Raw genomic sequence first — 12,049 nt, 5'->3', positions numbered from 1 at the left:
GTTTGTGCATTTCGCATAAGTGGCCATATCAAAAAAAAAGAATAAGCTTTTAAGCAAAAAAAAGAGAGCAAAGAAGCTTGTAAGCAAGAGCCATAGCATCATACCACATTGCACATAAGATTGTCATATCCGATCATCTTGGATCACCTTGAGAAGAACATCGGGAACATCATACACATAGCATACTTGGGATAGAAAGATCATACATTTTTATCCTATAGGTTGTGCACAAGTGTCGTATCCGCCTATTGAGCAATCGTGCTAGTGTCTCTCTTGAGTTGTGCAACACGAGCGTTTTCCGTGGATTCCACATTTTGTGCTCATTCCTTGGTTGCACGACCCCATTTATCTATCCGTGTGTGTGTTTCCATGTGCCCCATATTGCTATTGTTCTACTTGTTTCACTTGCGAATTTGTGAATCTTTTCCAACATTATTGACTCTTGCTAACATTTTGCATCAAATTTTTGTGCCACTATCCTCACCGACCTCCACCATAAGCCTTAATTGTGTAGGTGTGAGAATTGACAAGATTCGGTACCAATTGTGCTATTTCCTTGATACATTATTGAGTGATCACTGATCCATCTTCAACATTGGATAAGGTACATTGGTCTAGTTCTTTCCTTTCTTCCACTCACATTTGCTCGAGTCTTGTGATGGATAGGCAAGGCATTTCATCTCCGTTCTTCCACGACAACAATGGCGCGAACAACTACATCACCAAAATGCCCATCTTCGGACAACAACGAGCAATGTGAGGCATTGAGCGACTCACCATCGACATTCACCAATGCGAAGCACGGACAAGGCACTACATCGTCACCACGTTGGATGCACAATTGGATGACATCTGACACGTGTGGGCCAACTACAAGTCTTCTTCCTCTTCGTCATCTTCAAGGTGGAGACGCTCAAGTCGCAAGTCTTCAGAGGGGCCACAAGATGGAAGTACCATGTGGCACCATCATCATCTTTGAGACGACTGCAAGCCCAAGGTGTATGGCGACGAAGAGAACCATCGACTACAACAACACCGTCACCCCGAGAGGAAGCTATGGCTACTACCACCACTTAGGCATCTTTGCCAAGTGTTATCAAGGCATCTTCGCCTTTGAACGTATGGCATCTTCGCCTACCTTCAACGAGTACGCCTACATCGGCCTTCATCTACGATGACGGCGACGAGATGATCAAGCATGGGATTTTCCCTTCGGTCATGGAGGAGAGCGATGATGTTCCGTCTTTGGCCTTCATCCATGGCAACGACGACGAGATGGTTGAGCATGGGATTTTCCCTTCGACCACGGCGACGTATGATGACTTGAGTGACTTGTGCCACCATATTGAGAGTGAGAGTGACTTCACCACTAGCCCCATATATGATGAGTTGCCACAATTCCCATGTGAGGAGAGCCACCACCACCACCACTTGAGTGATTTGAGTGACTCCACCATATGTGACATTGAGTGCACCTACCTTGAGGGACCGAGTGAGCCACCACCACATAGAGAGAGTGAGGTAGTTGATAGGGCATGTGAGGCCACTATGATTTCTAACGACTTAACATCTACCTCTATTGTGTCTTCTCCTTTGGTGCTAGGTCCCATATATGATGACGCACCGATCCTCGACGACTTCGTCCTCCCTTTGGACAAGACGATGGCCATGGTGGAATATGATGCACCCCCCACATGGTTCCATCAAGTGGATGATGATGACCACCATTTGGTCTTTGCCACCTCACCTACACCACTTGAGTGGAATGCACAAGTTAACATAGGTGAAGGTGATGCTCTAGTCCCACTAGTGGACATTCTTGACATTGATTGCTTGCATGATGTTGATCCACCTATTGTCATGCTTCATGCTAGTGCGACTTCCCCATGCGATGATTTACCCATTTATGATGAGTTTGATGATTGCCATGTGGAGTCTGTTAGTTGTGATGCCATGTTACATAGGATTTCTTGTATAATTCTCTTGGAAACATCATGTTTGACAATCCACTTGACTTGTCATATGCTATGCATGAGATCAACAATATGTCATATTTGCAATCTCATCGTAGTGACTATGCATATGCCATTAAAATTAACCCAATTTGCACATATGGCATAGATGACAAGCCCTTGGTTATTGGCATTTGTTTTTCTTGTGATGATATTTATGTGCTTCCTTTGCATCATTTATCTCATATGCCATGCCATGACCACCTAGCTTCGGATATGCATTGTTTTGGATGTTCTCCATTTTCTCCATATGATGTTTCCACTATTGCTCATGAGGACACCCCCATAGTTTCCTCATACATTTTAGGAGATTTTGATCCATCCTACCCTTTCCATGATCCCAATACTTGTGTGCACCATATGCTCCCCATGAATGAAAATGCTACTGATGTGCCATATACTTGCATGCTAGATTCGCATCACCATCATGTTATACATAATAACTATTCTTTCATGATGGATGACATGTTCTTATACCATGCATCAAATTTCTTTGAGCGATGCTTATCTTGTACTAACTCACACGTGCACATACACATCATGATGGATGATGTGTACATTTACCACGCACACACTTGCTTTGGTTTTTGTCTCTTTTGTGTAGGTACCCATGAATACTTGTCAACCTCGCAATCCCAGGAGTTGACAAAACGAGCTCTAGAGAGCAATGATGACTTGGGATCCCATGGATTGTCTTTCACACCGCTCTCTTTGCGCAAAGACTTCGCGCATTTCTTCTACATGGCACTCACTTGGCTATGGGTTATTGTCCATTACCTATTATATGCACATATTGCCATGTTCACTTTGCATGATATGATCTTTCCTATGCCTTTGCCATGCATTTCTGACTCATGCTTTGCATTACACATGATGATTGATTCTAGTACTTGTATGTGTATTTGCAAGCTTGGTGGAGATATTGCTTGTTATGGCCATGTTCCATCTATGACCCATTCCTATGATGATACTATGATCTTGCTTTCTGTTCGTTCTTGCAATATGTCATGTGCATTGTCTATGCCTATTATTTGCACACATGACATGATTGCCATGATTTATTCTAGTGTGTTGCATCTTTGCTCCACTAGTTTGCACGACATGATTGATATGCTTGCTTATGTTGCATCACCCTTGATTCATACTTGCTCACTTTATACGGTTGATGACAACCATCTACATGCTTTGCACATGATTGTTATTGCTTCTTATCATATATCTCCATGTGTTGCCTCTCTCATGCTAAATAATTTGCCATATATTGAGTGCAACAATGCTTTTAGTCTGTACAATGAGATTGCCACCATAGCATTCTCGAATATATTTGGAGCTTTTGACATATTTCTTGTGAAGCATGCTTGTCTTAGCTATTTGCACCATATACCTAGTGTCATGAATATAGCCATTGTTGCATCTTATTATTCATGCACTTGTGATTCTAATGGTTATGTGAAAGAGAAGAGAACCATCATGATGGATGATGTGTTTCTCTACCATGCGCATACGTTCTTTGTTTTGTTGTGTGCATGTGTAGGATACTTGGATTTCGACTCGACTTCCACTTCACGTGAGTTGACCATTTGAGATCTTGAGAGCGAACGACCTTTGATCATGACGCTTCTACATCGCACTTGCTTGTGTTTCGGCATTGTGAAGAATGCACAAGGACACGCCTTCAAGGTGACATCTTTCTTGAGCATGGATATTGAGGATCATAATACTTGTGTTGCTTGCACCTTGAGACTTATTGGTCAGCTTGGACCACTTGATTGCGCACTTGTTAGAGATCTTGCTTTGACTTGCCATTTTCACACTTCCATGCATCATGATATATATGACTTGTGTGTTGCATCCAAATTCTTGGATTACTTGCTCCTATCACATGCTTGGTTGCAACAATGCCATTCTTTCACATATGCCATGTCCCATTGATTGTCACATGATTGATTTGATTGCCTCACACATGATGAACAATTGCTCTTGCTATCGTGTTGAGTGCCACTCTATTTTCACTACACCTTATATATGCACATTATGCTTGGATTATCTTGCACTTGATGCATGTGTTTAGACATATCTTCTTCTTTGGTGTTGTGAATGATTCTTATGCTTACCATCGACCATTTGTCGACCGCTTTATGCATGTTTGCTATGATCTTGAGGTAGATGCTTATTCTCTTGACACACATATTTGCATCGCTACCTCCCATTTATATGCTCGTTTCCATGATGTCCTTGATTTTGCTCAATTTATGCGCTTAAATGACATGTCACAATCCCTTGTCACACCATATGCTACACTTGATGACGACACTTGTTTGGTGAGTCACCTCTTGAATGCTTGGTTTTGCACTCATGCTAACCACATTTGTTTTTCCAAGTGTTTGTTGTACTTGTTCCTTTTGAAGAAATCACGAGACAGTGCGACATTGGAGAGTGCCCATTTCGATCTTGAAGACGGTGGGTGCTTGGTGGTTGTCCACTTCTACACGGCGACGCCCTCTCTTTCCATGGTGATGAAGATCACGATCTGTGGACGGATCTCTCCCAGGGGGGGAGATGATGCTGAGCATCCCTCGCTCATCCCCATGGGCTCTACTACAATTGGTCAAGCACCTCATGGACCAATGACAAGAGCACGTGCACGCACCGTCAAAACCGAGGTTAACTCTTTCCTCTCCGAGTTCCGTCCGGATTCACTTGAGAATGGGATTCTACCTCAAAGAGACACGTTGTGCATTCTTAGGTACTTCGGAGATCGTCGCGAGGAAGCACAGAGGAATCACCAAGTTCACCGGAGACCTACGGAGGAGGAGAAGGAAGAAGGACGCGTGAGACGCACGAAGCAAAGGAGGTACCGGACCACCCCGGCCCTCACCTACAGCCGGCGGAGCCCCTGGCTACCCTGGGTGCCCGGCCACTCTGGCCCCGGGTGCCCGGCCCTGACCTGGGCGCGGCCCCTGCTGGCCCCGGGTGCCCGACCTTGGAGGGACCTGGTGCCCGCACCCCCCTGGCCTGCCCCGGGTGCCCGGCCTTGGAGCCCCGGGTGCCTGACCCGCCTCCTGGTGTCGCCAACCCTGCCCGGGTGCCCGGGCCTTGGCCTCCCCGGGTGCCCCGCCCATGCCTCCAGCCGCCTGGCGCGCCCCGGGGTGCCCGGGCCACCTACAGCCGGCCCTGACCAGCCCGGGTGCCCGGCCCTTCGGCCCCGGGTGCCTAGCCACCTACAGCCGCACCATCCCCGGGTGCCCGGGCCACTTTACCCCGGGTGCCCGGACCCATCCGAGAATTCCTGCGTGCAAGTTGGGGTTTTTGACCCTTCTATCCCCCTCTCCCCTCTATTTCGTCCCTAGGCTATATATACCCCTTCCATATCTCATTAGAGGGGATAGCAAAGCATTGGATAGACAAAGAGAGAGCTTTGCTCATCTTCCTCCTCATGGAGATCATGACCTCCTAAGAGAGAAGATCCACTTGTGGATATCAAGACCCCATCTAGGGAAAGATCCCCATCATAAGATCATCAAGACCTCTCTCCTCATAGGATTGGGATGAACTAGTTTCCTCTTGTATCTTCTTGTGTTGGATTTGGACCTTTGTATCTCTCTTTGTGTGATTGGATCTCGCACATGTGTGATTGGATCAAGTCAATTTGAGTGTTCCTCTTGTTTTTCCCCTTTGTGTTCTTCTTGTTCTTGGGGATTTCTCCTCCAATTCGTGAAAGATCTCCCTCTAGGGTTCCACCCTACAACACTTTCTTTCGACATTGATGGTTTGTCGGAAGGAATCAACGCTGCCCCAGGTAAACATTCTTCCTGCATTTGTCTAGGTATATACTTTGGGTGTCATCTAAACAGTGTGTGCATGCGTGGTATCCCTTGTTTGTCTGTCCTGAAAGGTTACTGAGAGCAAGCCAATCATTGATGGTGACAAACAACAACGCATGCAGGTCAAATTCCTCCTGTTTGTGCTCATCCCACGCACGTACACCATTTCCAATCCACAGCTGTAAAAGTTCTTCAACTAATGGCCTTAGGTGCACATCAATGTCGTTGCCGGGTTGCTTAGGGCCTTGGATGAGAACTGGCATCATAATGAACTTCCGCTTCATGCATAGCCAAGACGGAAGATTATAGATACATAGAGTCACGGGTCAGGTGCTGTGATTGCTACTCTGCTCCCCGAAAGGATTAATACCATCCGCACTTAAACCAAACCATGCGTTCCTTGTGTCACCTCCAAACTCCTCCCAGAACTTTTTCTCGATTTTTCTCCACTGCGACCCGTCAGCGGGTGCTCTCAACTTCCCGTCTTTCTTACGGTCATCTCTGTGCCATCGCATCAACTTGGCATGCTCTTTGTTTCTGGACAGGCGTTTCAACCATGGTATTATAGGAGCATACCACATCACCTTGGTAGGAACCCTCTTCCGGGGGCGCTCGTCGTCAACATCACCAGGGTCATCTCGTCTGATCTTATACTGCAATGCACCGCATACCAGGCATGCGTTCAAATCCTCGTATGCACCACGGTACAGGATGCGGTCATTAGTGCATGCATGTATCTTCTGCACCTTCAATTCTAGAGGGCAAACAACCTTCTTTGCTGCATACGTACTGTCGGGCAATTTGTTATCCTTTGGAAACTTCTTCTTCAATATTTTTAGTAGCTTCTCAAATCCTTTGTCAGGCACACCATTCTCTGCCTTCCACTGCAGCAATTCTAGTACGGAACCGAGCTTTGTGTTGCCATCTTCGCAATTGGGGTACAAACCTTTTTTGTGATCCTCTAGCATGCGATCGAACTTCACCTTCTCCTTTTCACTTTCGCACTAACTCCTTGCATCAACAATGACCCGGCGGAGATCATCATCGGACACATCGTCTGGTTCCTCTTGATCTTCAACAGCTTCCCCCATTGCAGCATCACCGTATTATAATCACAACCAAGGTAACAATTGATCCAACGGCATAATGATACCAAGCCTTGGTATGAATGGCATGTTTTCTAATATTTCTAATCTTCAAGCGCATTGCATCCATTTTGATCTTGTGATCATCGATGACATCTGCAACATGCAACTCCAATATCATCTCTCCTCCTTAATTTTTTTTTATTTTTTCCTTCAAGAAATTGTTTTCTTCTTCAACTAAATCTAACCTCTCGACAATAGGGTCAGTTGGAATTTCCGGTTCACATATCTCCTAGATAAATAAAATCTACGTCACGTTGGTCGGCATAATTATCACAAACAATAAATGAACCAAATAGGTATAAAGATAATATATACCACATCCGAATCATAGACAGGACGAGGGACGACGGGGGCGGATACCAAAACTATCGCACTAAATAATAAGAAGCAATAATAAAAGTAAGAAAATTATACAAGTATCTATCTAAACATACAAGTAAGAATTATTTTTTTCCTTTCAGAAAGAAGATAAGAATAAGAGGCTCACCACGGTGGTGCCGGCGACGAGATGGGCCCATGGGTCCCAGTTCGTGACTGAACCGGGACTAATGAACTTATCTGGCCCGAATGTAAGTCATGTTTTCTACTAGTGTAGGATACCATGCGGCGTTTTCCAAGTGAAGATTCTGACTTTAGCCAGGCAATCTAGGTCCCAAACTTTTTTCCACGCACTCACACTTTGCGTTGCTCAGATCAAAAAGTGGGAGGACTCCTGGATTTATCTGTTCGTTTGGGAAAAAATCACAACCTGCAATAACATAGGTGAAGTTTTGGGGGGGTTTTTTCGCGGAGTGCCATATATAGCTAGAGTTAACTGCTACGTACGTACGGCTGATCGATCGATCTAGGACTCGGAGCCGACCAAGAGTCCAAAACCTAGCGATGGTGTCAGCGCCGGAAAACACGTCGTCGACGCACAGATCAGCGCTTGTCGGAGGCACGCACCAGTTTCAGATCGTCGGCTACGGCGTGCGCAAGGTCAGCAGCCCCATCAGGTCCGGCGACTTCCATGCGGGCGGCCACACCTGGGCTCTCGCCTGCGAATTCGGTGACCAAGGAGATGGTCACCTCGCGTCCATCACCCTCCAGATGGTCGGCAACAGCAAGGCCAACGTCGTCGCAATGGTCAGCCTCCGCATCGACGACCCGCGCGGCCGGTGGCCGGCTGCCCTGTGGAGGAGCGACGACCCCAACGTCTTCTCCAAGACCGGCAACAGCTGGAAGCTGACGGTGCCAAATTCGTTCCGCGAACATGAGGCGCGCTACGTGGAGAACGACCGCCTCACCATCCTTTGTGCCGTCGACGTCCTCAAGGAGGAGCTCGCCGCCACCCTCAAGAACAAGGACCGCTCGGTATCCGTTGTGCCGTCGTCGCCCACCGTCTCTCAAGATCTCGCCAAGCTTATGCCGACGGACGCCGAGATGACTCCCGGCTGCGTGCCACCGGACGTGACGTTCGTGGTGGAGCAGAGCGAGATCAAGGCGCACAAGCTCGTGCTCGCCGTGCGGTCGCCGGTCTTGATCGCGGAGTTGGACTTGCACAGCACCACCACCACCGTGGGGCCGTGCGTCGTCAGGATCGACGACATGAGCGTCTCCACCTTCAAGGCCATGCTCCGCTTCATCTACACCGACGAGATGCCCATCAAACCAAACAGCAACGATATGCCACGGCCGCGGCGCGCCTGCAAAGAGAAGTACGCGTCGAGGCGCCGTGAAACCATGGCGCGCGACCTGCTAGTGGCCGCCGACAGGTACGGCCTGGAGAGGCTGAGGCTCATGTGCGAGAAGATCCTGACTGAGAGCCTCAACGTAGCAACCGTCATGTCGACGTTGCTGCTGGTACGCGGCCGGCACAGCTGCCGGCAGCTCGAGGAATCCTGCATTGAGTATATTGCATCCCATCCAGATGTGTACGCCGCCGTGAAGGGGACGGAGGGGTACCAGAAGCTCAAGGAAAACTCCAGCTCTTCTATAATACTCGAGGTCATGGACAGAGTAGCCATGCATAGCTTGGACCGCAACCGCTCCTCCTCCGACGGCATCAACTGCCCGCGGCCAGCAGACAAGAGCTGTTCCACGTCCACGTATTACGTGTCGGAGGTGGCGTGTGGCGCGCACGAGTTCAAGATCCCAAACTTCAAGGCCGTTCAGAGGAGCCATGGCCTTGGCCAACCAATATATTCTGGCATTTTCAAGGTCGGTGGCCACGACTGGAAGATAAGGTTGTACCCGTCGGGGAATGCCACCGTGGTGGAACAAGACGACGAGTACATCTCCGTCTTCCTCGAGCTGGTGTCTGATCCTCCTCCTGTACAAACCGCCGGCGTGAAGACCGCCATGTGCTTCAAGATCCAAGACCCCAGCCGGCCGTCGTCGCCGTTCAAGGTGGGTCGCAGCTCAACCAACCATACTAGCAACTCTATGGCATTGGGGTACAACACGTTTATCCGCGTGGAAGATGCGAAATCCAAGTACCTGGCAAATGATGGCTCCTTAACCATACGCTGTGAAGTACTGAAGTCGATGTCACTAAGGAACCCTACACTGCTAGTCGGACTAGCACCACTCGCGTTGGAGTCACTGTAATCGTGCCGCCCTCCCAAATCTCCACGCAACTCGAGCAGCTGCTCGCAAGCGAGAATGGCTCGGACGTGAGCTTCCTAGTCGAGGCAAACGAGATCCGTGCGCACAGGCTCGTGATCGCCGCGCGGGCACCAGCCTTACACGAAGCGGCGGCGGTGGCCACCAAGAACAAGGAGGAGGATCACGCCGCTGCCGTGGTACGGGTCGACGACATGAAGGCTGCGGTGTTCAAGGCCGTGCTCCATTTTATCTACACCGACGAGCTCCTGCCTGGAGATAGCACCAGGTTGCTTGCTGGGGACATGCTCACGGCGGCGTGCCGGTTTGGGCTGACGAGAATGAAGGCCATGTGTGAGAACTTGCTGTGCGAGTCCTTGACGAAAGATAACGTGTTGGCCACTGTGAAGCTGGCGCGCCATCACCATTGCAAGGGGCTTGAAGATTACTGCATCGAGTTCGTCTCCACCCCGGACGTGGCCAAGGAACTGCTGAAAACTTTCATCGGCTTGCAGGATTAGCTATTATAGTCCCTAGTACCTGTTAAGATCTTATTTTATTTCTTCTCAATTTTTGGTCAGATCAAAAGCATCCTAATGGTCAATTTTGTTGCTGTTTAATCAATCTGATTTCAACACATAACAAATTACATACATGCATCGATCCAACCCAACAGCCTGTAGTATAATTCAGTAGATGCAGAAAAGTGCCAACAGAGGCCGAGCTCCATAGAGCTCTTTATTAGTTTTTCAGCTAAAATAAATTTTCCATACATCAAAAAATCTGGAAAAAGTATATATTTAGACATATATTTGTAGTATACATGTAAAGAAAATCATGAACATATATGTTCATATGTGATGTAAACAAAAAATAAGAAATACATAGATTAAAATGGGCTTTTTCTTTGTTGTTAACGAATTCGGCCGCGACGTCGGAAGCGCTTGCGTGTCGTGAAGGTTCAGCTCTTGCTCTAGACCTCTCACTACAAAGAGTTATCATTTCATGTGACTGCAAATCTGTTGTTTCGGAGATTAAAGGAGGAACTGAACGAAGATACGGACCTATCATCAGGGAGACCAGTGTGAGTGCACATGAGTTTACTACTTCTGATTTTGTGTTTGAAGGTCGAGACATGAACAAAGAGGCACATAACTTAGCTAAACTTTCTAGTTAGAAACAGGGTGCCACTTGTGACCGGGGTTTCCCATTACCCTTTTGTTATTCCTTGTAAACCTAGTTATTGATTAATAAAAGAGGTTTTCCCACTAAAAAAAGTTGATCGAACTTTATACATACTTGAAGAACATGCATATGTATTTATTTCAAAAAATGTCCTTTTTTTAAAACTTCTAAACATATTTTCAAAAAAAAAAGGCTCCATCGAGCCTCTCCTTTGCAACGCCGCTCTCACTAGATGCTTTTTTTTCTTTTAAGACGAGCCCAGTAGATGCCGCCAAACCCTATTTATCGCTCGTTGCAGCTAATTGTCACCAGAACGCACAGGCGAGCGCACCAGCGAGAGCAAGTGGGACGCCCATTTAGGGTACATGGAAGAATTCTAGCCCGTGTTTTAGTACCGGTTTGGGAACCTTCTAGAAGCATTCTAAACTGGTTTTTTTGTTTTCTGATTATTTCTTTATTGAGTTTCTAATTTTTATTTTGGGTTTTTTCTGTTTCTTGTTTTTATTTTACAAACAATAATTTGTAAATGTCCGCAAATTTTTAAAAAGTTTCAAAAGCTTGCAAAAAAATCGTGATTTCAAACAATGTTCAGAATTGGGAAAATGCTCACAATTTTCAAATGGTTTATGATTTCAAAAAAATTAAAAACGTGTTTTTAAAAATTATTCATGAATTCAAAAAATATTTGCATTATAACATGATCAAAAAAATAAAAAATAATGTTTTCAAATACGTCGGCAAATTTCAATAAATGAACGCAAGTATCAAAGAATATTTGTGATATAGGGCTCAACCCTCATCTTTTTTTTTTGTTTGAGACAACTCAACCCTCAGCTGAAGCTGAAGGGAGTGACAACTACATGTAAATACTTTGTAACATTCAGAAAGATCATTGGGTTCAGAACAATCTGTTTGAATGTATGTACACCTGACACGTCTAAACAATATGTCCATACTCCGGCAGGGCTGCCGTCTTTCCTCGGGTTGCTCACCACCGTCAGCATCCCGTGGAACACGTTCTCGCCGCCGCCGCCTCCCCTGGAGACCGCCGCCGCCAAACCGCTAAACATTCACCGGCCATGTGCGAGAATTTTGCAGAGAAGACCCTAAAGGTTTTCTTACATTTTGCAGTCAAGACCCTGAAGTTTTAGTTTCCTCACAAAGAAGGCCAAAATTTAGACAAGTCGTGGGAATTCTAGCCAGAAATTTTGGCAGCATAACACATGGTTAGAAATTTGAGAAGCATTGAGACAATTGTGTTATATATCAAATATTGTTGCGAGTATAAATACAATGA

At 46.6% G+C, this 12,049-nt stretch overlaps 1 pseudogene; it reads left to right on the top strand.

Moving 5' to 3' along the window:
- Positions 1–7,823: 7,823 nt before the first annotated feature.
- On the top strand, positions 7,824–10,194 carry LOC123064823 (uncharacterized; annotated as a pseudogene).
- The last annotated feature ends 1,855 nt before the right edge of the window (positions 10,195–12,049 follow it).

This window comes from Triticum aestivum, chromosome 3B, assembly GCF_018294505.1.
Source record: "Triticum aestivum cultivar Chinese Spring chromosome 3B, IWGSC CS RefSeq v2.1, whole genome shotgun sequence".
In the NCBI taxonomy this organism is placed as follows: Eukaryota; Viridiplantae; Streptophyta; class Magnoliopsida; order Poales; family Poaceae; genus Triticum; species Triticum aestivum.
The sequence above is the reverse complement of the archived record's forward strand: the minus strand, read 5'-3'. Positions and strand labels throughout refer to the sequence as shown.